At 50.4% G+C, this 22,556-nt stretch overlaps 1 long non-coding RNA gene across 1 annotated transcript in view; it reads right to left on the bottom strand.

Annotated features, from left to right (window-relative positions):
- Positions 1-505: 505 nt before the first annotated feature.
- The window catches only part of LOC123001895 (uncharacterized), a 30,800-nt gene continuing 8,749 nt past the window's right edge, over positions 506-22,556 (bottom strand). Inside the window, exons 4-7 of the long non-coding RNA XR_008959837.1 lie at positions 8,650-22,206; positions 7,581-7,787; positions 2,118-2,669; positions 506-571 (exon numbers count right to left, since the gene is read on the bottom strand). This is a non-coding gene — a long non-coding RNA (uncharacterized LOC123001895). The remainder of the gene's footprint in view (positions 572-2,117; positions 2,670-7,580; positions 7,788-8,649; positions 22,207-22,556) is intronic.

Here is a 22,556-nt window from a genome sequence, read left to right as displayed (position 1 = left end):
GCACCAGTCTTCTTACCTCTCTTGCTTGGTCAGCACCAGGACCAGGGATGCCATGGCTCACAAGACAGATAGAACATTCATGAAGCTCATGGAGCAGTGTTTTATACCCGTAACAGTGTTGGCTTGTCTTACTCGCCCCATTAGACTGTAAGATCCCCCCTGGACTGGGATGGTGTTTGCATGTTCAGAGTTGTATCTCTGAGTCTCATACAGCGCCCGGCACAGAGTAGGAGCTCAATAGATGATTGCTAAATCAATGAGTGAATGGATGAACAAAGGAATCCATAAAAAAGGAGAAAAGAGGGGGGACCTGGCTGGCCCAGTTGGATAAGCATGCAACTCTTGGTCTCCAGGTCTTCTTGGTCTCTGGATTGTGAGTTCAAGCCCCAATGCTGGGTGTAGAGCTTACTTAAAAAATAAGTAAATAAATTTTAAAAAAAATAGAAAGAGGTGGGATGAGAATGCAATGAAGTAGAAAACAGCTTTTGCACCTACCTATAGATACTTACCATTCTTGTCATTCCACAGGTACTGCTGGAAGAACTGGGCTCTGTGAACGTGAGGCACAGGGCTGCGGGAGGGCCCAGAAAAGACACAGAGCCCAGGAAGGGTTTACAATCTCGTCGAGCAGCAGTGTGTGAACACATTTAAAATGTCCTCACAAAACAATAATAATAGTACAATAATAATAGAAATGACTATGTAGGGGCACCAGGGTGGCTCCGTCAGTTAAGCTCTTGATTGCGTTCAGGTCATGATCTCAGGGTCCTGAGATCTTCTTCCTCTGCCACTCCTCCCCCACCCCCAGTTTGGGCTCTCTCAAATATTCATTTATTTATGTAAGAGACAGTGCAAGAGAGTGCACAAGCTGGGGGAAGAGGCGGAGGGAGAGGGACAAGCTGACTCCCCGCTGAGCCAGGAGCCCTACTTGGGGCTCGATCCCAGGACTCCCGGATCATAACCTGAGTCTACATCAGATGCTTAACTGACTGAGCCACCCAGGTGCCCCTGAGGCTCAGGAAGTTTTAGTAAATTTTATGAGGTGAAAGGCTCATGCTTGCTGAATCAATGTGAAACCTGATCTTTTCAACTCAAAGCCTGAAATCCAAAAGAAGTAAGGACAGAGGACACTAGGGAGCCCCTGCCTGCTCTGAGACTACACCCACCCACTCAACATCATTGTCCTTGATTAAGTGCTGACTTAGGTTGCGCGTTGTTCTAAGCACTTCCATATTAACTCATTTGATCCTCACAAAAAACCCTACGAGATAACTGCTAATACCCTTATTTTAAAGATAAGGAAGTTGCACTGAGAGCTTGTGACTTAGCTGAGATCACTCAGCAGGGACCTGGCAGACACAGCGCTCCAACCCAGGTGGTCTGTTTCCAGCGTCTAAGTACACATTTGCCCCCTTCCTACTTCTTTACAGACAACAAAAACTGTTCTAAGGCAGAGTTTCTGAAGTGAGGTGCTAGTACTCTGGGGACGATGCAAGCTGGTCCCTGGAGGTGCAAGGGGAATAAATATAATCCTTCTATTTATGCTTATCTTTATTCTCTAAAAAAAAAATCAGATATTAAACTTCACTAATATGTGTCACAGATTGACCCTGGCGCCTTCACTTGGCTGAGGATCGATCTGTATAATACATATTAGTACAATTTAATGTGCCGTGTTTTTTTCTTTCTTTTTAGAAAAAACAAATAGAAGGTGTCACGTGCAGTGAGTGCTTGGGTAGTGGATCAGGGTGGTTAAGTTTAGTTTTAATTAAACTAGCTCCCCCTGGGGCCTGGGAGGCTCTGATTTTGGCTCAGGTCATGCATGGCCTCGGGGTGCTGAGATCCAGCCCCAGGGCGGGTAGACTGCTTGGGATTCTCTCTCCCTCTGCCCCTCCCAACTCTCTAAAAAATAAAAATAAATAAATAAACTAGGTCTCTCAGTGTGCACAGGCAGTTTTAAAAGATACACGCAAAGAATGGATGAGGAATGGACCCCGACCTTAGGTACCACCCCATCCTTATTGCCCCAGGCTCCCTCACGCAGGCGCACAACCTCTGCTTCGCAGAGTGGAAGGCGGGGCCTTGTGGCCACACCCCTTCCCTTTCCCCCGCCTTACTTGTTTCTCCTGGAGGCGTTATTGGCTGCTTCACTCCGCGATTGGGCGAGCCCCCATCGTCAGAGGGACACGATTGGACGGAATCCCCGCCTCTCGTCCGGCGGCCAGCCTCGATTGGCTGAAGTTCTGCGGGGGGTGGGGTTTGCCAAGCTACGTCTGGGAGGCTGCGACCCGTGGGGTCCGCTAGCTTCAGGTGGCGGCTCTCGCTTCCGGGTGCTAGCGGTAGGGCGGCGCGAGGCGAGCCCCGGGCCCCAGGGGTCTGGGGGCAGGTCACGCAGCGAGGCCTGAGGGGCTGGGAGGGCCGGGGCCGCAGGCGAGGCGGGATGTGGCCGCTGGCCTGCGAAGGACCCGCGGAGATGCTGGTGGGACGTCTGGTGGAGGAGATGGCGATGGCGCAAGGTGTCGTCGTGGACAGAGGACATCCAGCACGGTCCCCAGGGGGACCCCATTACGGGTTCGGAAGCCAGGATCGGAGGCTTCTGCTCCAGCAGATGCACACGACCCGTCAGGAGCAGTTGCAGGAAATTGAATCTGACCGAAGAGGTGGAGTGTCTGCGGCAGAAGAATTTGCACACACAGGTTCACGAGCAAGGAAACTGGAAGAGACGCATCAGAAACCTGATTGCTGACAGCGAGCCTCTCAGCCTACACACCCGCCTCGGGAGCAGGGGGGGCGGGGTCGCGGGGTGGGGAATTGAAGACAGGGGCCCAAGGGCGCAGGATCCAGGAGAAACGTGACCAGCAGAAACCTGCTCTCAGCTTCTAGCAGAAGCTCTGTGACCCGTGGGCAAATATACCCTGCCCCAGACGTAATTCTTCTAGAAGAAGAAAGAGCATCTGTGGGAGTGAGCTTATCTGCAAAGATTGTCCCGAAGTTGTTGAAGAAGTTATGCGAAAGACTCGCCAGAAATCCATCACTACAAAAAAACCAAATGTTTTTCTGCCTCAAGATTTTTATCTGTGACACGCCTGAGGCCCAGGGGAGCCTGGACTGACTTTCTGAGAGGAGGTTTTCCACAGGCCTCCTGGAAGTTCTCCATGACTCGCAGTGTGCTTGCTGCGTGATTAAGACAGGCACGGGCAAGAATGGCCACAGCAGCAGCCAGAAAATTGGGCAAGTTCCATGTTAGCAGAGATAAAGCCACAGGAAAAGATGATGGTAGACCCTACGTGTGATGCCTCTTGATTATATTTATTAATAAGCTGAAGCTCGCTGTTCTGTCTAGTGAAAATCCCTGCGAGACTACCCTCTGCTGTTGAACAAGGGTAGCAGAGCTGATGGTACTGAGAGGCGAAGTCCCCTAAGTCGGTCACTTTCATGATGGAATCTCCAAGGGACCCCATGGAAACAATGAGGCTTATGCATATAAAGGGGAGCCCTGGAAGGCGACCTGAACTGCGTTCTGCCTTAGAGTCCCCTTGAAAATACTGCCAAATCAGGTCATTAAGAGCATTCCAGATCGTTAACGTTGATCTGGGGTGGTAAAAACACACAAGATTATTCTGTCCGTAGAGGATTACCCAAAAATGACAGAATTTTTACTTAGGCCAAGCTGCTGAATAGAAAGTTCACTGTGTTCTTCAGAACCAGCAGGGGGCATGCGTGCTGCAGTATTAGTAATGGTAACTAGTACCAACCACGCAAGCAGCTAATCCTCTCCGTGTGCATCCAGGCACTTGGCAAGTGCTTTGCGTGCATTAGTTCGTTAAATCCTTGCAATAATCCTATGAAGTAGATACTATTATCACTCCCACTTCAGAAAGGAGGGCATGGAGCTAGACGAGTCGAGCTATTAGCCCAGCGAGTAAATGACATAGCTAGGGTTCGAACTGAAGCAACTGACAACGGGTCCTCTACTTCCAGTCATTAGGCTACACCGACGCCCTCCCCGAGATGGCACCCAGGGACGGGCTCTGGCAAAGAACGATGGTCTCTATGCCGTAGTGCGTTTGGTGTGATCCCAATAGAAGCTAAAATATCAGTATTTGCCTTCTCAAAATGGGTCCAGTAAGAAGATCATTGACAGTAATGAATGAGAAATATTATAAAATGTGAAGGTTTTTAATCCCAGGAGCTCTATCCACCCTGACCAGTTAAGTGGTAACAAGTTACAACACGGTTTGTGAATCTGACAGGCCATTTCAAAACAACGTCATAAGGATAATACTAATTCTTGCCCATAAATTAGCTTTCCAGATCACCGAAAAGAGCCCTTTAAATTCCAAAGTTGTTTTGTTCGGTTTTGTTTTTAGGTGGGTTCCGCAAGACCTGAGCAGAGATCAAGAGTCAGATGCTTAACCAACCGAGCCAACCAACCAGGCGCCCCGATGTTTTTGTGTGTTTTTAGCAATCTTATTTTTTAAAAATGTCTTTAAATAGAGAATCTTGGACATAGTTAATCTTTTCCTGATCGCTTAACACCATTATTAATATTTATTATCGTCCTGTGCTTTAATAGAATTCTGTCTTATTTTTTGGATTACTATTACCTTCCTATCGGGCTGCCAGACCTGTAGCCATAGTCTGTCTCAAATAATGGTTTTCTGCAACCTGACCGTCTCCACCCCTGTCCCCATCAGTGTGGCTGATAAAATGCTTTGGGCTAGGAAACCAAGTTAGTTTATTATGAATTGTACTTTTATTTATTTTTTGAAGTTTTTATTTATTTGAGAGAGAACATGAGCCGGGTGAGGGGCAGAGGGAGAAGCAGACTCCCTGCTGAGCAGGGAGCCCCATGAGGGGTTCGATCCTGGGCCTCTGGGATCATGACCTGAGCCAGGGCAGACACTTAACCGACTGAGCCACCCAAGTGCCCCTATTAATTGTATTTTTAAAAGCTATTATAGGGGCGCCTGGGTGGCTCAGTCGGTTTAGCATCTGCCTTCAGCTCAGGTCATGATCTTGGGGTCCTGGGATCAGGCCCCGAGTCTGGCTCCGTGCTCAGCAGGGAGTCTGCTTCTCCCTCTGCCTCTTTTGCCGCTATGCCTGCTTGTGCTCTCTCTCTCTCTGTCAAATAAATAAATAAATAAAATCTTTACGAATAAACAAATAAATAAAAAGATACTATAATTTAGCATAAGATCTTTGTGACAGTGATTTCTTTTTTTTTTTTTTAAGATTTTATTTGTTTATTTGGCAGAGAGAGACAGCCAGCGAGAGAGGGAACACAAGCAGGGGGAGTGGGAGAGGAAGAAGCAGGCTCCTAGCGGAGGAGCCTGATGTGGGGCTCGATCCCAGAACGCTGGGATCACGCCCTGAGCCGAAGGCAGATGCTTAACGACTGTGCCACCCAGGCGCCCTGTGACAGTGATTTCTTGCTCCCAGAGATCTTTTTCCCCCCCTTTACTTCTGGTTTAAGAATATGATTTTTTTCCTTCCCCACCCTCAACTCTCTCTCTCTCAAATAAATAAATAAATCTTATAAAAAATATGATTTTTTAAAAGATTTTATTTTGGGGGCGCCTGGGTGGCTCAGTTGGTTAAGCATTTGACTCTTCATTTCAGCTCAGTTCATGTTGTCAGTATTGTGAGACTGAGCCCTGCCTGGGGCTCTGTGCAGGGTGTGGAGACTGCTTAAGATTCTCTCTCTCCCTCTCCCCCTCCCACCCTCTCTCTCTCAAAAAAAAAAAAAAAAAAAAAGATTTTATTTTTAAGTAATCTCTACACCCAATGTGGGGCCTGAACCCACAACCCCAAGATTAAGAGTCGCATGCTCTGCTGACTGAGCCAGGCAGGCACGCCAAGAATATGATTTGAAGGTGGTTATTGCTGGAAGATTGACTAGCAGATAAGCAGTTTACGTATGTACTTACCTACTAGTTAGCAGGGAAGTATTCCTTGCAATATAAGTTGGAGATTCCTTTTTACAAAAGGCCAAATGACTCTGGCTGTTAGGGATTGGCCAAAAAAAGGGCCAGATAGTAAATATTTTAGACTTGGAGGGTCGTGTGGACTCATGGCAGGTGCTTCACTCTGCTATTACAGCGCGCAAACACTACAGACAATAAATAATCAACCTATGAGGGTGGCCGGGCTCCGAAAGAACTTTACTTACAAAAATAGGCAGGGGCGCCTGGGTGGCACAGCGGTTAAGCATCTGCCTTCGGCTCAGGGCGTGATCCCAGCGTTCTGGGTTCGAGCCCCACATCAGGCTCCTCTGCTATGAGCCTGCTTCTTCCTCTCCCACTCCCCCTGCTTGTGTTCCCTCTCTCGCTGGCTGTCTCTATCTCTGTTAAACAAATAAATAAAATCTTAAAAAAAAAAAATAGGCAGTGGGCCAGATTTAGACCAGAGGCTGCGGTTTCCCTGCTCCTGCTCCAGCATTTGATAATCTCAAGTCTTTTGCAATCAGAAGTTGGCAAAATACGTCGCAGAGTGTGTAACGATCGCCTTCAGACGGGTGAAGAACCAACTGCTGGGAAAGCACATTAATAGACCGCAGCAGGGAAGAAAACGCTGTGTCCCAGGTCAGAGAACAATAAGGACCCATCGTACCTGGGCTTGGGGAAAAGTCATTCTGAAATCCGCTCACGGTGTAAAAAACTTCAGGAGAAAGTGAAGTCGAAGGTATTTGGGCCCTTAATGTTGTCGCAGAATACGCCAAAGCACGGGGGTTGAGTCCTAAGAGTTTCATTTCCTATGTGGGGGAATTCTTCCCTTTGTTTAAAAAACAGGACTCCTGAGGAGCTCAGTCGCTTAAGCGGCTGCCTTTGGCTCCGGTCATGCTCCCAGGGCCCTGGGATCGAGCCCCACACTGGGCTCCTTGCTCAGCAGGGAGCCTGCTTCTCCTCTACCTGCCGCTCCCCCTCCTTGTGCTCTGTCTCTCTGACAAATAAATAAATAAAATAAAATAAAATAAAATAAAATAAAATAAAATAAAATAAAAAAACTAAAAAAATTACCATTTGCATGTGGTATAGCTGATGGGTGGCAAACTTCCACTGGGTATCAGTACATCTATTTTTTAAAAAGATTTTATTTGTTTATTTGAGAGAGCATGCTCGAGAGAGCGGGGGGGGGGGGGTGGGCAGAGGGAGAGGGAGAAGCAGACTCCCCGCTGAGCAGAGAGCCCGACATGGGGCTCGATCCCAGGACCCTGAGATCATGACCTGAGCTGAAGGCAGACACCCAACAAACTGAGCCACCCAGGCGCCCCTCAAATTACTTTTAAAAAAACAACAAAAAACAACCTGCCATCCCAAGGACATCGAGCCCCAGGACCTCTCACACACTGCTGGCAGGAATGTGAAATGGCACAACCACTTTGGAAATCATTTTAGCAGTTTCTTAAAACGTTAACCCTACACTTACCTATGGCCTAAGTACCCTCCCCCTAGATAAACTCAAGCATACGGCCACACAAGTACTCGACACAGATGTTCCTCGTAACCATAACAGACAGAGTAATGGCTCCCTAAAGATGTCCCTGTCCTAACCCCCGGAACCTCTGATCATTCCCTTACTCGGCTTTGCAGATCCGAGGATGAAGGCAAAGGTCTTGACGTCGGGAGATCGTCCTGGGTCATCTGGGCGGGTCCATCATAATCACAAGTCCTCAGAAGAGGGAGGCGGGAGGGCCGCTGGAGGGATGCTCTTTGAAGATGGAGGAAGGGCCGAGAGTCCAGGAATTGCTGATACACTCAACCCTTCTGAATCTCAAAAGCAGCAGGCTGAATGGAAGAGGTCAAAGAGCACATGACATGGGGGTCAATTTATATAAAATTCTAGAAAATGTGAAGGGATCTACCGTGACAGATCAGCGGGTGCCTGGGGCTGGGGGAGGGGGGGAAGGAGGGTGACAAAGGGGCCCAAGGGAACTTGTGGTGGTGGAGATGTGTCGACGTGATGATTTCCTGGCTGCGTACGTACGTCAAAACACACCAAACCGTGCGCTTTAAACAAGTGGTTTACCATCCGTCAGTTTTTACCTTAATAAAGCTGTAAAAGAACAATGAAGCCACCTAAGAAAAAGCCAAGACCAGCTCAGGGTGACAGTAGTGTTGGAAGTAGAGCTCCAGTAAGACAATGTCAGAGCCGACCCTTCTCCCAGTCCCAGGGCTCTAATTTATCCAGAGACTGAGATGTGGGTTTTCAGCCAGTCTCTCTCCCTCTCTCTCTTTTTTTTTTTTTTAAAGGGGAGGAGGGGCAGAGAGAGAGAATCCCAAGCAGGCTCCACGCCCAGCACAGAGCCCTGATTGGGGGCTTGAACTCACGACCCCGAGATTAAGAGTCACAGGCTCCACCGAGTGAACCAGCCGGACGCCCAAGCCAGTCTCTTTAAATGGAGGACCTGAGCCTGGGTGTAGACTGGCCTTGAACATGTCAGGTTATACAATATTCAGCCATCCCAAGTTGCAAAACATGTCAAAATCAAATGTGCAGACAAACCTCTACAGTTTTCCCAAGAACGTTTAAAGCTGTGTCATCATCTATGACTTCCTCCCAAATTTCTTTAAACTCCATGATAAATGTTTTGAAGGCTTTTTTTTTTTTTTTGAGGTTTCTTAATAGCAAAAGCAGAAACGTAAGTACCTTTGGGAAATCTCTGTTCTTCCTGTGGTAACACTGTCTGTAGTGAGAACTGTAACAAAAATAAAAACAACTTGGCAAAGAAGTAAAATGTACTCCTCCCCCCCTTCTTCTCCTTCTCCTTCTTCTCTTTCTTCTCCTTCTGCTCCTTCTTCTTCTTCTTTTTGTAATGTTTTTTCTTCATCAGCAAATATTATTGGAGGTCCGGGCGGAAAGGGTGGCTAAGCGCACATCCTGGGACAGAGGAGGCAGCCCAGCACGCACACGGGCAGGTGGGGGCGACAGGTGTTTTCAGCGGGTCTTGGCTTTATGGCATCTGCCAGATTCTGCAGATCTAATGAAAGACCAAAGCACTACTTCTTAATTTTTGTGAGTCTCCAAAGCAAAGACGAACTGGGGAATCTACGGTCTCAGCAGTAAAGTGAGTCATTTAATAAAAACAATGATTCATGGAAAAAACAAACCCAACTGTGGGAGAATAATTATGGACAGACCAGCTGCTTTGGACTGGAGCAAAGCAAGGATCCTGGGATGTGGTTATTGAGATAGCAAAATAAAAATCACTCAGTGTATCACTCCTGGGGAAGAAATGAAGCCAGGAGTACACAACATACAGTTTATTTTATTTTTAGTTAGTTAGTTATTTTTAAGTAGCCCCAACGTGGGGCTTGAACTCACAACCCTGAGATCAAGACCTGAGCTCAGATCAAGATACTCAACGGACTCCGCCAGCCAGGCGCCCCCTTATTTTTTTTAAGGAAACTGTACCCCTGATGTGGGGCTTGAACTCGTCACCCTGAGACGAACAGCTTCATGCTTTACTGACTGAGCCAGCCTGGTGCCCCCAAAGTATAGTATAAATAGTAGAATCTTCCAGTGTTTTTCAATAAGGAAGGGAATGGTCATAAAAATGTTTGCCCTATAGAAGAGATCATTGGGGGGCGCCTGGGTGGCACAGCAGTTAAGCGTCTGCCTTCGGCTCAGGGCGTGATCCCAGCGTGATGGGATCGAGCCCCACATCAGGCTCCTCCACTATGAGCCTGCTTCTTCCTCTCCCACTCCCCCTGCTTGTGTTCCCTCTCTCGCTGGCTGTCTCTCTCTCTGTCAAATAAATAAATAAAATCTTAAAAAAAAAAAAAAAGAAGAGATCATTGGTTATCTCAAGGCAAAGAATATACATGGACTACTTGAACTTAAACGTGAATTTTGCGTTTTTCTTTTACAAAAAGTCGCATGTTTCAAATTTATTGGCCTTCTCAGCAATGACAAGTAGCTCTCGGTAACGTGCTCCCAACAGATCTGTCCTAAGAAACACACACACACCCACACACTATCTGCACTTCGTGGAGGAAGGGCCAATTCACCAGAGAATGGCACAGAAGTTACTTTTTGACAAATTTTTGCTACAGAGAGGGCATTATGAAAAAAGGACGTTTGGAATATTTCTAGCATTACATGATTGGGTCACATAGAAGAGCTCTTCTATCTGCAAATTTAAATAACTTGGAAACAGAGTTTTCTAATCTGTTTAAAAATCTTCCAAACAGGGGCATCTGGGTGGCTCAGTCGGTTAAGCATCTGCCTTCGGCTCGGGTCATGGTGTCAGAGTCCGGGGATCAAGTCCCGCGTCAGGCTCCCTGCTCCGTGGGGAGTCTGCTTCTCCCTCCCCTCCTCACCCTACTCTTGTGCTCTTTTTCACTCTCTCTTTCTCTCAAATAAATAACTAAAATCTTAAAAAAAATGAAAATCTTCCAAACACAGAATTTAAATGGATTTTTGATCTACTTGTTAATGACATAGAAATACCCCTTTTAAGTTTGTCAGGACAATTAGTAGACGTTGTGGAAAATGAACCTTTCTTGAGTCAAAACCAGGTACTCGGCATCGGCTTCTGCCCATCTTAGAGAGACTCCCGGACATCGGTCTCTTGAGACAATAAAACACCTTCTTCTCCCAAATTGTCTTACACGCACTCACACACACGCTCACACACACACACACACACACACACACACACACACCCTCCAAACTGGAGCCTCACGGAAGCCTCTAGATCCAACTCTTAATTTACAGGAAAAGCAGAGCACAAAGGCCTGTACTAAAGTCTACCCAGAGGGTGCAGTCAGCTCCCTGCAACCGTGGGAAACTCTCAGGACAAACGGCCATGTCTTTCCAACAAATTGCAAAGTGGAGGGGGGGGGGTCGTGTTATGGATTGAACTGTGACCCCCAAACTCATAAATAGAAGCCCTCACCTCCCAACATGACTGTATTTGGAGATGGGGGCTGGGAGGAGGAGATCAAGGTTACAGGAGGTCAGAGGGTGGGACACAGCGGGAAGGCTGGAGCCAGGAAGGGAGACCTTGCCTGAAACCAACCCTGCTGAGCCTTGATGGCGGACCCCAGGACGGTCAGCAAATGTGGTATTCTGTTCTGCAGCCCAGACACACTCACACAGAAGTGGGGCTGCGGTGGGGCTGCGCTGGGGAGGGAGGGAGATGAAGGGGGACCCTCCAGACTAAGAGACCCTTAAAACCCTACCAGTCAGTTATGTATACTTTACCACATTACACATAAGTAAAACCAAAATGATTAATCCTCGTCACCATCGTCTTGGACAATTTCTGATACTGGTGAGATAACAGGGAATCTGAACACACTGGGTGTCGGATGATAGTAAGGAATTCTTATTTTCAGGTGTGAGACTGTGCGTGTTTTTAAAAGGGTCCTGATTTTGGAGGGCTGCAGATAGAATTATTTGCCGGTGAAATGATACGAGGGTTGGGGTTTGTTGTAGGATAACGTGGTGGGGGTCATCTGGCTGGCTCAGTGCTAGAGCATGCAGCTCTCAATCTCAGGTCAGGTTCGTGAGTTCAAGCCCCACGTTGGGCATGAGCCTACTTAAAAAAAAAAAAAAGGAACATCATGGGAATGAGGGAGTGAATGGCTGCAGGTTGACCGCAGGGCTGGGCACTGGGTCAGACGGAGCTTTGTTACACTTCTCCATCTGATTCTGAGTATGTTCTTAATTCTGCATAATGCAGAGTTAAAAAAAACCCACCAAAGTTAAGCCAGAGGTAACCATAAACTTTCATGTAATTGTAGATGGAATTGACAAAAAAAAAAAAAAACTGTGCCATGGTTTGCTGGTCTTAGCAAGGATGTTCTTCCTCTTAGACCTACGTGTCCTAATGAAGTGTCTTTCCCAGCTGTCAAGAATATTAAGGCCGAGGGGCGCCTGGGTGGCACAGCGGTTAAGCGTCTGCCTTCGGCTCAGGGCGTGATCCCGGCGTTATGGGATCGAGCCCCACATCAGGCTCCTCTGCTAGGAGCCTGCTTCTTCCTCTCCCACGCTCCCTGCTTGTGTTCCCTCTCTCGCTGGCTGTCTCTATCTCTGTCAAATAAATAAATAAAATCTTAAAAAAAAAAAAGAATATTAAGGCCGAGTGTTGAAATGAACTGAATTGTTTGGAATAACTCTATAAAAGTATTAAGCCAAGATTTTGAAAAGATGAAGTATTTTATTATATTTCTTATTAAAATATTAATACTGTTTCAGAGAGCCCACATATATTTGTATGAGCTGTAAAAAAAATTAAATGCAAAGTGCTTTTTAATAATACTATTTATTGGGGCAGGGGCGCCTGAGTGACTCAGTCAGTTAAGTGTCTGACTCCTGATTTCAGCTCAGGTCTCGATCCCAGGGTCGTGAGTTCAAGCCCCATGTTGGGCTCCACGCTGGGCTGGGGCATACTTAAAAAAAAATACTATTTATGTTATCCCACTCTTTAAACTTTATTTTTTTGTGCGTGTGGGTTATACAATATATCATATTAATATGGTCAAGGGTTTCCTCTAAGACATGCCCCTGGGAGGAGAGGAGCCCACAGTGCCACCGCTCTAGAACAGCGGGTCAGGCTGCCTGGCCGTCCGCCATCAGTGACTCAAGCCTTTCAAGTGTGAAGGCTTTGGGGCGCTGTCCAAAGTCCGACCTCACTCCACAGCTGGGATCGGCGCTGTCTGCCACCCCCCACTCAGGCACTTGGGTGTGGGTTTAAACAACCACAAGCCCACACGGCTGGCTAACTGACTGGCATCCCCCCCTTTCCCCCGTGTCCGTAGCAGAGACGCACACACCTTAATCTCCTGCCCAAACCCAGGATCAGGTAGAACTAGTAGGGTCCAGGCCCAGGTCAAGCTCAGGTGCTGCAGGGCACGGGGACAAGAAAGGGTGATGCTTTTGCCACTTCTCCACATTGTGGGGCAGGTGCAGCCAGAGCGGTTAGGCAAGAGCAAGAAGCCGAAAGCACCCACATTGGAAAGGAAGAAGTAAAACCATCTGTTTGCAGATGACATGATCTTATACGTAGAGAACGCTCAAGAAACCACACACACGTGCACACACACACACACACACACACACACACTGTTAGCACCATTAATGCATTCAGCAAAGTTGTAGGGCACAAAAGCAATATACAGGCAGCAGTTGTGTTTCTGTACAATAGCAATGAAGGATCTGAAAAGGAAATAAAGACAGCAGTAATTTAGGTATAACAGCATGAAAAGAAGAAAATACGTAGGAATAGCTTTAGCCAAGGAAGTGGGTGAGACTCACACACTGACTGCTATGCGACATTGCCGAGATGGAAGGAGATCGAAAGAAATGGACAGACCGGGTGTTCATGGATAGTAAGACTTCAGTATCGTTAAGATGACAATACTAGCTGGGGCGCCCGGCTGGCTCAAGTCAGTGGAACTCACGCCTCTTGATCTGGGGGTTGTGGGTTCGAGCCCCATGTTGGGTGTAGAGATTACTTGAAAATAAAATCTTTAAAAAAGATGATAATACTACCCAAAGCAATCTACTGATTCAATGTAATCCCTGTCAAAATCTCAATGGTATTTTTGTAGAAATGGAAAAATCCATCCTTTTTCTGTCCTAAAATTCATATGGAATTTCCAGGGACGTGGAATAGCCAAAACAATCTTGAAAAAGGAGAACAAGTTGGAGGACTCACATTTCTTGATTTCAGAACTTACCACAAAGCCCAATAATCAAAGCAGGTAACACTGCGGTAAGGGTCACACACAGACCAATGGAGTAGAATTGAGAGCCCAGAAAGAAACCCTCACATCTATGGTCACTTGAGGGTGTTTTTTTTTTTTTTTTTTTTTTTTTAAAGATTTTCCTATTTATTCATGAAGGGGGAGAGTAGGAGGAGCAGAGGGAGAGGAAGAAGCAGACTCCTCGCTGAGCACAAGCCTGACATGTAACTCGATTTCAGGACCCTGAGATCATGACCTGAGCTGAAACCAAGAGTCAGATGCCTCACCGGCTGAGCCACCCAGGCAATCCACGGTCAACTGAGTTTTAACAAGGATGCCAAGACCATCTGATGGGGAAGAGACAGTCTCTTCAACAAATGGTTCTGGGAAAACTGGTTCTCCACATGTGAAAGAATTCATTTGGACCTTTACCTCACACCATATCCAAAAATCAACTCACAATGGATTGAAGACCTAAATTTAAGAGCCCAAACTACAAAACTCACAGAGCAAAATGCAAGAGAAAATCTGCATGACCTTGGATTTGGCGATGGTTTCTTAAAAGACACCAAAAGCACAGGCAACAAAAGAAAAAAATGGATGAACTGAGCTTCATGAAAATTAAAACCTTTTGTGCATCAAAGGACACTATCGAGAGAGTGAAAAGGCAACTCACAAAATGAAAGAAAATATTTGCAAATCACATACCTGATAGGGACTTCATATCCGGAATATATTTAAGAACGCTTATAACTCAATTTATTATTATTTTTTTAAGTAGGCTCCATGCTCAATGTGGGGCTTGAACTCATGACCTTGAGATCAAGAGTCACATGTGCTACGGTCTGAGCCAGCCAGGCGACCCTAAGGACACTGATTCCTCAACAACGAAAAGACAAGCGACTCAATCTTAAAATGGGCAAAGGGCTTGAATGGACGTTCTCCCAAAGAAGATACACAGACGGCCAATAGGCACATGCGAAGATGCTCATCATTGGTCGTTATGGAAACACGAATCAAAACCCCGATGTGTTTGCCACTTCACCCCTACTAGGATGGCTAGAATTTCAAAAATGGAAAATAGCAAGTGTTGGTGAGCATGCAGAGAAGTCAGAACTCCTGTATAGCAACGCAGAATGTTCCCAGTTGCATTAGGGAGGCAGGCGTGGCCTCCAGGTCACAAACTCAGGTGCAGGTAACACAACAGCTCCTGGAAGGCCCCTAGCGGGCATCTCTGGCTGCCGTCCCTGGGAGGCTTCCCGTATTTAAAAAATGTATTTTATTATTTTTTCAAGTAATCTCTACACCCAGCATAGGGCTTGAACTCACAATCCCGAGACCAAGAGCCACATGGTCTGCTGACCGAGCCAGCCAGCGCCCCAAGGGAGGCTTACCTTTCACGGCATACTCTTTTGTTCTTTGAGTTGTTCTTTCTTCTTATATAAATATGTTACCTTTTCCAAAATTGCAAAAATTATATCCATCTCTTTGTCCATCCACCCTCCCTCTAGTCCACCCATTCACATACCCATCCACCCATCTACCCACCCACCCACCCACCTCCCCAACCATCCATCCATCCATCCATCTACCCACCCACCTCCCCATCCATCCATCCATCCATCCATCCATCCATCCATCCATCATACAAATACTTGTCAAACACCAACTATGTCCCAGGCCCTGTTCTAGGCACTGGGGACACAGCAGAGAGCAAAGCAGACAGAAATCCCTGCCTGTACAGAGCTGGCATTTGGGAAGGGGAGACAGACAGTAAACAAGGAAACAGAGAAACCCGCAATGTCAGATAATGACAGGGTGTAAAGGTAGCCGTGAGGTGGGCGGGTGGTGGCAGAGTTGGTGGTCAGGACCCTCAACAACTTTTGAGCTGAGCCCTGATTCAAGGGAAGTTAGAGCCTTGTTAAAATCTGGAGTAGGAACAAGTAAAAAGCCCTAGGTTCGGACTTCGCCTTCCTTTATTTTTTTCTTTGTTAATTCTGAAACTTTTTTTTAAAAGATAGATTTATTCATTTTAGAGAGAGAGGGAGGGAGAGAGAATGAATGGGAAGAACAGAGGGAGAGGGAGAGAGAATCTCAAGCAGACACCGTGCTGAGCACAGAGCCGGACCTGGGGCTCAATTCCAGGATCCTGGTATCACGACCTGAGCCTAAACGAAGAGTCAGACGCTTAACCGACGGAGCCACCCAGGCGCCCGCCCCCCCTTAAACCTACTCCCTGTCCTTGGAGCACCGAAGGGCCGGTGTTAGTGTCCCGGGGCTGCTTTAGGATGAAGTACCCCAAAGCGGGTGGGCTAGAAAAACAGAAATGTATCGTCGCGCAGTTCTGGGGCCGGAAGTCTGAAATCAAGGTGCTGGCAGAGTCATGCTCCCTCCGACGTGCCAGGGGAGGAAGCGCTCCAGGCCTCTCGGGGCTTCTGGTCTCCTGGCTTCTACACGCATCCCTCCGACCCTCCAATTCCTTGTCCTACATGGTGACCCCTGTCTCTTCACATCTTCTTCCCTCTGTGTGTCTCTGGTTCTGTGTCCCCATCTCCCGTTTTGATAAGGACGCGGTCATATTGGCTTAGGGCCCTAGTGACCTCACCCTCACTCGGTCACGCCTGTAAAACACCTTTCTCCGAATAAGCTCACATCCTCAGGTCCAGGGGTTAGCGCTCCTGCACATCTGCTGTAGCAAAGACAACCCAGGGGCAGCGGTCCCGTCGAGCCCTCGGCTCCTGGGGCTTTGCCTTTGCCACCTGCCTGCCAAAGGCCGGATCCCACCCCCATTAAACACCGGCCGAGTCAGAGGGAGATGCTCGGACCAGGCCCGGGGGAGGGGGCAGGGCCCTTTCTGAGCCCCCCTGCCTGGGCTAGCCAGGGGTCCTACGCAGCACACATTCCACGGGTTCCAGATGAGAGGAAGATGGGCAGCTGCCTCAGGTTACAGACGGGAAACTGAGGCCCAGGGGCCAAGGCTGACCTCAGAGGAGCATAGAGGGCGCCAGGATGACATCGGGGCCTGAACTCTGGCACACTCAGCTTAGAAGGCTTCACGGACTACCTAGGCCAAGGCCCCTCGTGGTGTGTCCCACTGCACTGACCACGACACGCCCCGCACCCCAGCCCTGTCTGCCCCTGTGGCCTCCTGCCCCGTCCTCACCTCCCAGACCTCGGCACGGATCTCTCCCTCACCTCCTCAGTTTTCTCCTCAGAGGAGTCTACCCGTCTAAGTCCAAGCCTCCTCCTGGCGCTTCCCATCCCCTCTCGGCAGTGTTTGTTGTTGGAAGGCAGGGAGCCAGCCCCGGGGGGACAGAGGGCCTCAGGCCTTGGGGTGGCCTGTCCGCCGGAGGAACGGGAGTCTGGCTGGAGGGACAGGAAGGCCTCCACCGGAGAAATGGCCTGGGTGTGCATGGGTAAGACTCTCCCCCGAAGCCGCGTGACAGAGGGGTCCCCTCTCTGCAGCAACACGGCAGGGCACTCGAGCCTGCTCCGCGGAATGTACGGAATCACGGCCCCGCTGTGCTCCGTGGGCTCTGCTCTTGTGTGGCCCGTGCTCCCTGGTCCTGACGTTCTCGACAGCTCCAGAGACAGAGGGGGTTTCACTGGGCTGGGGGAATGGCAGAGAGGCCGAATGCTGATCCTTCCCAGGGGGGGCGCCCCCCAGGGAATCCTCGGCCTGTGGGAGCAGGAGATGCCAGGAGGCCGGGAGAGGACAGGCAGGGGCTGCTGTGGGCAAATGTGCCACTCTGGAAGCCTTGGAAAGGGACCCTAGGGGACTCCGGGCCTTGCCGTCTCTGCGTCTGCCAACTGTCAGGGCCCCTGGCTGGAGGGAATCGTACGGCCCCTGGGAGCTGGTGGGCAGGCCCCTGGTCACCGCCGCTTCCTGCATGCCTGCTCCTATGCCTGGCCTTCTAGGCCTCCCGTCCCATTGGCAGATGAGGTCTCTGAAGATCAGGGAGGTTGTTAAAGGGAACAGGACCCAGGAGAGAACATGACAAAGGTCATTGCTGCCAAATCAGGCTGCCCTGTCCTATGAGCTTCAAAGGGAAGGGAATGGGTCTCCTCCCTCTTGGCTTGTCCTCCTGTGCATCTTAGGGGCTGTGAACTTCAGTTGATCAGAAAGGACACGTTTTGGACTCTTTGGGGCTCTGAAGCAGTGAAGCCCACACAGGCTGGGCCCGGAGCCCCTGCAATGACCACCGTTGCCCACTAGAGAGCACTGCGGGACAGAAACCCAGTCCAGGCCAGACCAACTCGCTGTCCACTGGGACCAGCACCTGATGCCAAGGTGACAGTGTGAAGGAGCTGTCATTCCCAAGACGGGCCCTCTGTGACAACTACCTTCTTAGGTCCCCCCTGCAGATCCAGGACTAGGTGCTCTTCGGACCCCCACTTTACAGATTAAGAAACTAAGGCCAGTGTTGTTCTATGATTTGTCCCAAGTCACCAAGCTGCAAGTGGGGGAGCTCGAGCGCCTACTCAGCTCTGACCCCAGAGCCCCAGCTGTTGACCCCTCTGACCCCCGCCCCTGTGCTTTTTGGCTCTGTCTTTCCTCCTGGGTCCCTTCGAGATGGTCTCCTTAACCTCAGTGGGATTTGGCCAGGCTTGCTCAGCGGTGGGGAGGGGACTCAAGAATTCACAACAGTCACGGCAGTGAGAGGCAGGGACATGGGGGGTAGGCAAGAGGGCCTGGGGACAGAGCTGGGGCTGTGGGCCCAGCTGGGGACATGAGGAGGGAGATTCCAGGCCACAGGCTCCCTGGCAGGGCCGGGCCCCCTGGGAGCCCGCCAGGATTATTAATATCCTGCTGAATCAGGGGGCTCTTGAGTTTCCACATCACAAGACTCGGGCTGAGCGCGGCAGGAATATTCTTGACTCCCTGATTCCCTATCTCTCCCACCTGCGCTGCCCGCGTCAGGCCGGAAGCCCCACCGCTCTGAGCCCCGCTGTGGCCTGGGGACAGGTGTCCTGAGAGTGGAGACAAGAACCCCCTCGGGGCTGTAGTCAGGCAGTGCTCCTAAACGGCTTGGCCCACAGGAGGGGCGAAGAAGCAGGAGCTGTTCTTCCAGAGAATGCTTTCTTGGGGGCCTCCTGTGTGCCCAGCCCTGTCCTGGTCACTGGGGGGTCCCAGAGCGGGGGCAACACGGTCAGGCACCTCAGGGTCTGCCCACACAGGACCCCCAGCCAGCAGCCATAGCCGTTGGCCTCAGCCGGGGACTGACGGAAGCTGGTCTTACCCTGAACTCTCCTGGACATGTGGAACTGGGTCCCGGTGTCCCTGGTCCAATGGGATGGGCACTGGCTGAAGGGAAGGGCAGCAGAATTGGGGGGGGGGATGAGGAGGGTCCATGCGGTGGTGACTATGACAACGGAGGGGTCCAGAGTGCAAAGGACAAAATAAAGCGGATACACCAAAAGACAACTACCTGGCAGGGAGGCCTACTGGTTCTCAGCCCTCGGCACCCCTTCCCATCCCAGCTCCACCCCCATGCAACACCCGCGTCATGCTGCGGCCTCGACGTGGCCCTGCGGAGGCCGGCGGAGCTAGGACCACCTCGGACCACCAGGCCCTCAGATTTCCCAAGTCATGGTCTAAAAACTGTTTACCGAGGACGTCCCAGGCTCCGGGGCCTGGCCTGAGACACACACCTCACCGACTCAGCTCCTCAGATCTGTTCTCCCATTTTACAGATGAGGACACTGAGGCCCACAAGGGAAAGTCACAGGCCACTAAGTGACAGAGCCAGGCCTCTAGGCCACGTGTGGCTGACTCCAGAGCCCTTACTCTTTTTTTCGTTTTCTCTTTTTAAGATTTAATCAATTTATTTAGAGTGAGAGCAAGCAGTCGCTCCACTGAGGGCAGAGCCTGATGTGGGGCTCGATCCCATGACCCCGAGATCATGACATGAGCCGACACCAAGAGTCAGATGCTTAACTGACTGAGCCTCCCAGGTGCCCCGCAAATTCCCCCTTTAACCACCTCCCCCACAAGGCCGTGACCCCTGCGCGGGAAACCTGCAACGCGGCCCCTCCTCACTGCCCGCGCCCAGCTTGTGTTTGTGGGGCTGCAGCTCTGAGGCTCTGGCAACTAAGCCCTTATCAGCCAGCTCCATGTGTCCCAGAGCCCATGACAGGCAGCCGGCGGCCCAGCCCCTCACAAGTCCCATTATCAGGGCACACATTCCAACCGGGCCTCTCAAGGAGGGGAAGATAAAGCCTGCCACTTTCCAGCCCTTCTTCAGAGTTTTGTCAAGTGGCGAGGGGGTGCTCCGGGGGCAGGAAGGGGGTTCTGGAAATAGGAACACTCGGCATTCTGCTTGCTTCTTCAGCCAGCTTGGGAAAACACCAGGGGCACAGCCGATGGGCCCTGGGGCCTAGAACCCAATCTTCCTCAGAGGGGAACCCCAGGCTGGTGTGCTGAGCAGGGAGGGACGACTGTTTCCTTGGAAGCCCAGGGACCCAAAGAGCCAGGATGTGGCTGGTGAAGAGGGCCGGGTCTCAGCCCGGGGCTGGTGGATTCTTCTGGAAGGGTCTCGAAGCACCTAGCTTCTTCTCCTGCCTGCCTGCCTCACGAAGCCTCGATTTTCTCACCCTTCCATTACTGATACTGCAAGTCGCACGTCTTGGGGCTGTGGGGTAGAAATACGGCAGTGCGCGTGGAGGCCTCACATGCAGCCTGGCCCCCGGCGAGCACGGCTGCAAAGCTCTCTGTGGGCCTCACACGCGCGTTTGCTCAGCACTGGCCAAGCGGCCGGCACGCGCCCACCTCTCTACTTGGATAAGCACTCTAGGAATAAGACATGAGGGTTATACCCATGGCACGGATGATGAAAATGAGGCCTAGACCCAGGGGTTGGCTTGTCTGGGGTCATGCAGCTCTCAGTGGAAGAACCAGGGTTCAGTCCCAGTCGGCCTGACCTCGCCGTGTAGGCTCTGGGTCGCCGCGGTCCCGGGCTTTCAGGTGAATTCACCTACCACCTTGTCTACATAGCAGGTGGTCCTGTGCTCCAGAGGTCCCACCTGGGCCCGGGTTCCTATGGCAACAGTGCTGCGGGGGGGGGGGATACCCCCACCCCCCAGCAACAGCTGTGTGAGACCTGGGGGGTGGCGGGCTGGCTTCGGGCTCCAGCTCCGAGCCTAGAGTGGACATCCTGACGACAAGCGGAAGCAAAGCCAACTGTGTCTGCAAAAGAATGGCACAGCCACGTAAGGCCCCCGGGGTGCTCACAGACTGCGGTGACTGACATGCTGAGGGAAGTCAGGAGCAAGCACGCTCAAGGACGGGGCCTGGGGACGGTCAGACCCAGAACCAGGAAGCCAGCGTGCCACCCACATACGGAGATCAAGGGCACACCACCAGGGAGTGGGCAAAAAGGAGCCATCAGGAAAAGACAGATTTAAAAGGCAAATTGGGGGGTGGGGCGCCTGGCAGGCTCAGTCCGTGGAGCATGCGACTCTTGATCCTGGAGTTGTGAGTTCGAGCCCCACATTGGGGGTAGAGATGAACTTAAAAAAAAAAAAAAAGGAGTCTACTGAAATATGAGAATTAGGCAGAAAATGATGCCATTTCATGAAAAGACAAATAAGAGATATGCACGCTAAAGATAAGGAGGTCTGGTAGCGTAAAGATGCCAAGAAATTCAGGTCAGCCACCTCGTGATTCTGGGACCTTCTCTTTGTGAACCGAGCAAATAAGGACAAAAGGAGCCAGCTTGGGGGGTTGGGTAAGTGTCAACAATGGTATCTTTGGTGGGCTTTTATCAGTGGAAGCTACTGTTATCATGCGTGTCTGGGGTAACCCAGACATGGAAACAGGGGCAGGGGGTTCACTTGGCTTTCTCCCCCATATCCCAGGGTGGGGGTCGGGAACGAGGACTGGTCTGGTCTGTGAGCCTGAAGTGCATGCCCTTCATTTTCATGACCTTTCCGACAGCCTCCTGTCTGCGCCCGACTGTGTTGGTTACAAGTAACAGAAACCCATCTCCATCCCACTGCAGACAAAAAGAGACTTGATCCACTCACCCACCAGAGACGGCCAGAAACTCTGGTGCAGCCAATTCTCAAAACGATCCCATTCATCCCATGTTAGAGGTGCCGACACCGAGCCTCTGAGTAGTCAAGAGACTTACCCCACGTGGCACAGACCCTGATGGGAAGTTGGCGCTGCAGCCCCGTCCTGCTGACCCAGAGCCTGGTTTGGGTTCATCCGCAGGAGGAAACACCACTGAATTAACAGCCAATGACTTCGGCAGCCGCGGGACTTGCGCAAACAGAATAAACACAAACCGGTTTCCCTCCTCCTCCCCCACAGCGGGGTGGTAGAATTAGTGGTAGAATTAGGTACCTGGGCCTTTCTGAGCCAGCTGGGGCGATGAATCCCAGGACTCTTGCTAAAGGCTCAGAGCTTGGGTCACATCCCAGCTGGACTCCACTGATTTTTCCAGCTGAGGGTCCTGGAGGTCAGGGTTGCTGCTTCTCAACTTTGGCTGTCCTGGAGTCACCTGGGGAGCTTAAAAAAAAAAAATCACCTTGTGGAGACCCAGGACAATGACATCATAACCTCTGCAGGTGGGTTTCCTTATTCCTTTAAATGATTGAAAGCTGTGGCTCTGCCCTATTCCCCATGCCCTAAGAGAGGCCACCTGCTTCCAGGGACATTTTACTTCTGTCCGGCAGTGAGAGCTTGCTCTCAGCATGTCAAGCTGCAGACAAGCACAGGGGAGGGCCGCTCAGCACACTTCGGGTTCCTGAACAAGGGAGGGGCAGATGACATGGACAGGTAACTCACAAAGAAGAAAAACAAATGCAACAGCTAACAGCGCCTGAGAAAATGTTCGGTCTGTGGATGAATTTGCCTGA

The sequence above is a fragment of the Ursus arctos genome, unplaced genomic scaffold, assembly GCF_023065955.2.
Source record: "Ursus arctos isolate Adak ecotype North America unplaced genomic scaffold, UrsArc2.0 scaffold_18, whole genome shotgun sequence".
Taxonomy (NCBI): domain Eukaryota; kingdom Metazoa; phylum Chordata; class Mammalia; order Carnivora; family Ursidae; genus Ursus; species Ursus arctos.
This window is presented reverse-complemented; position numbering and strand designations above follow the sequence as displayed.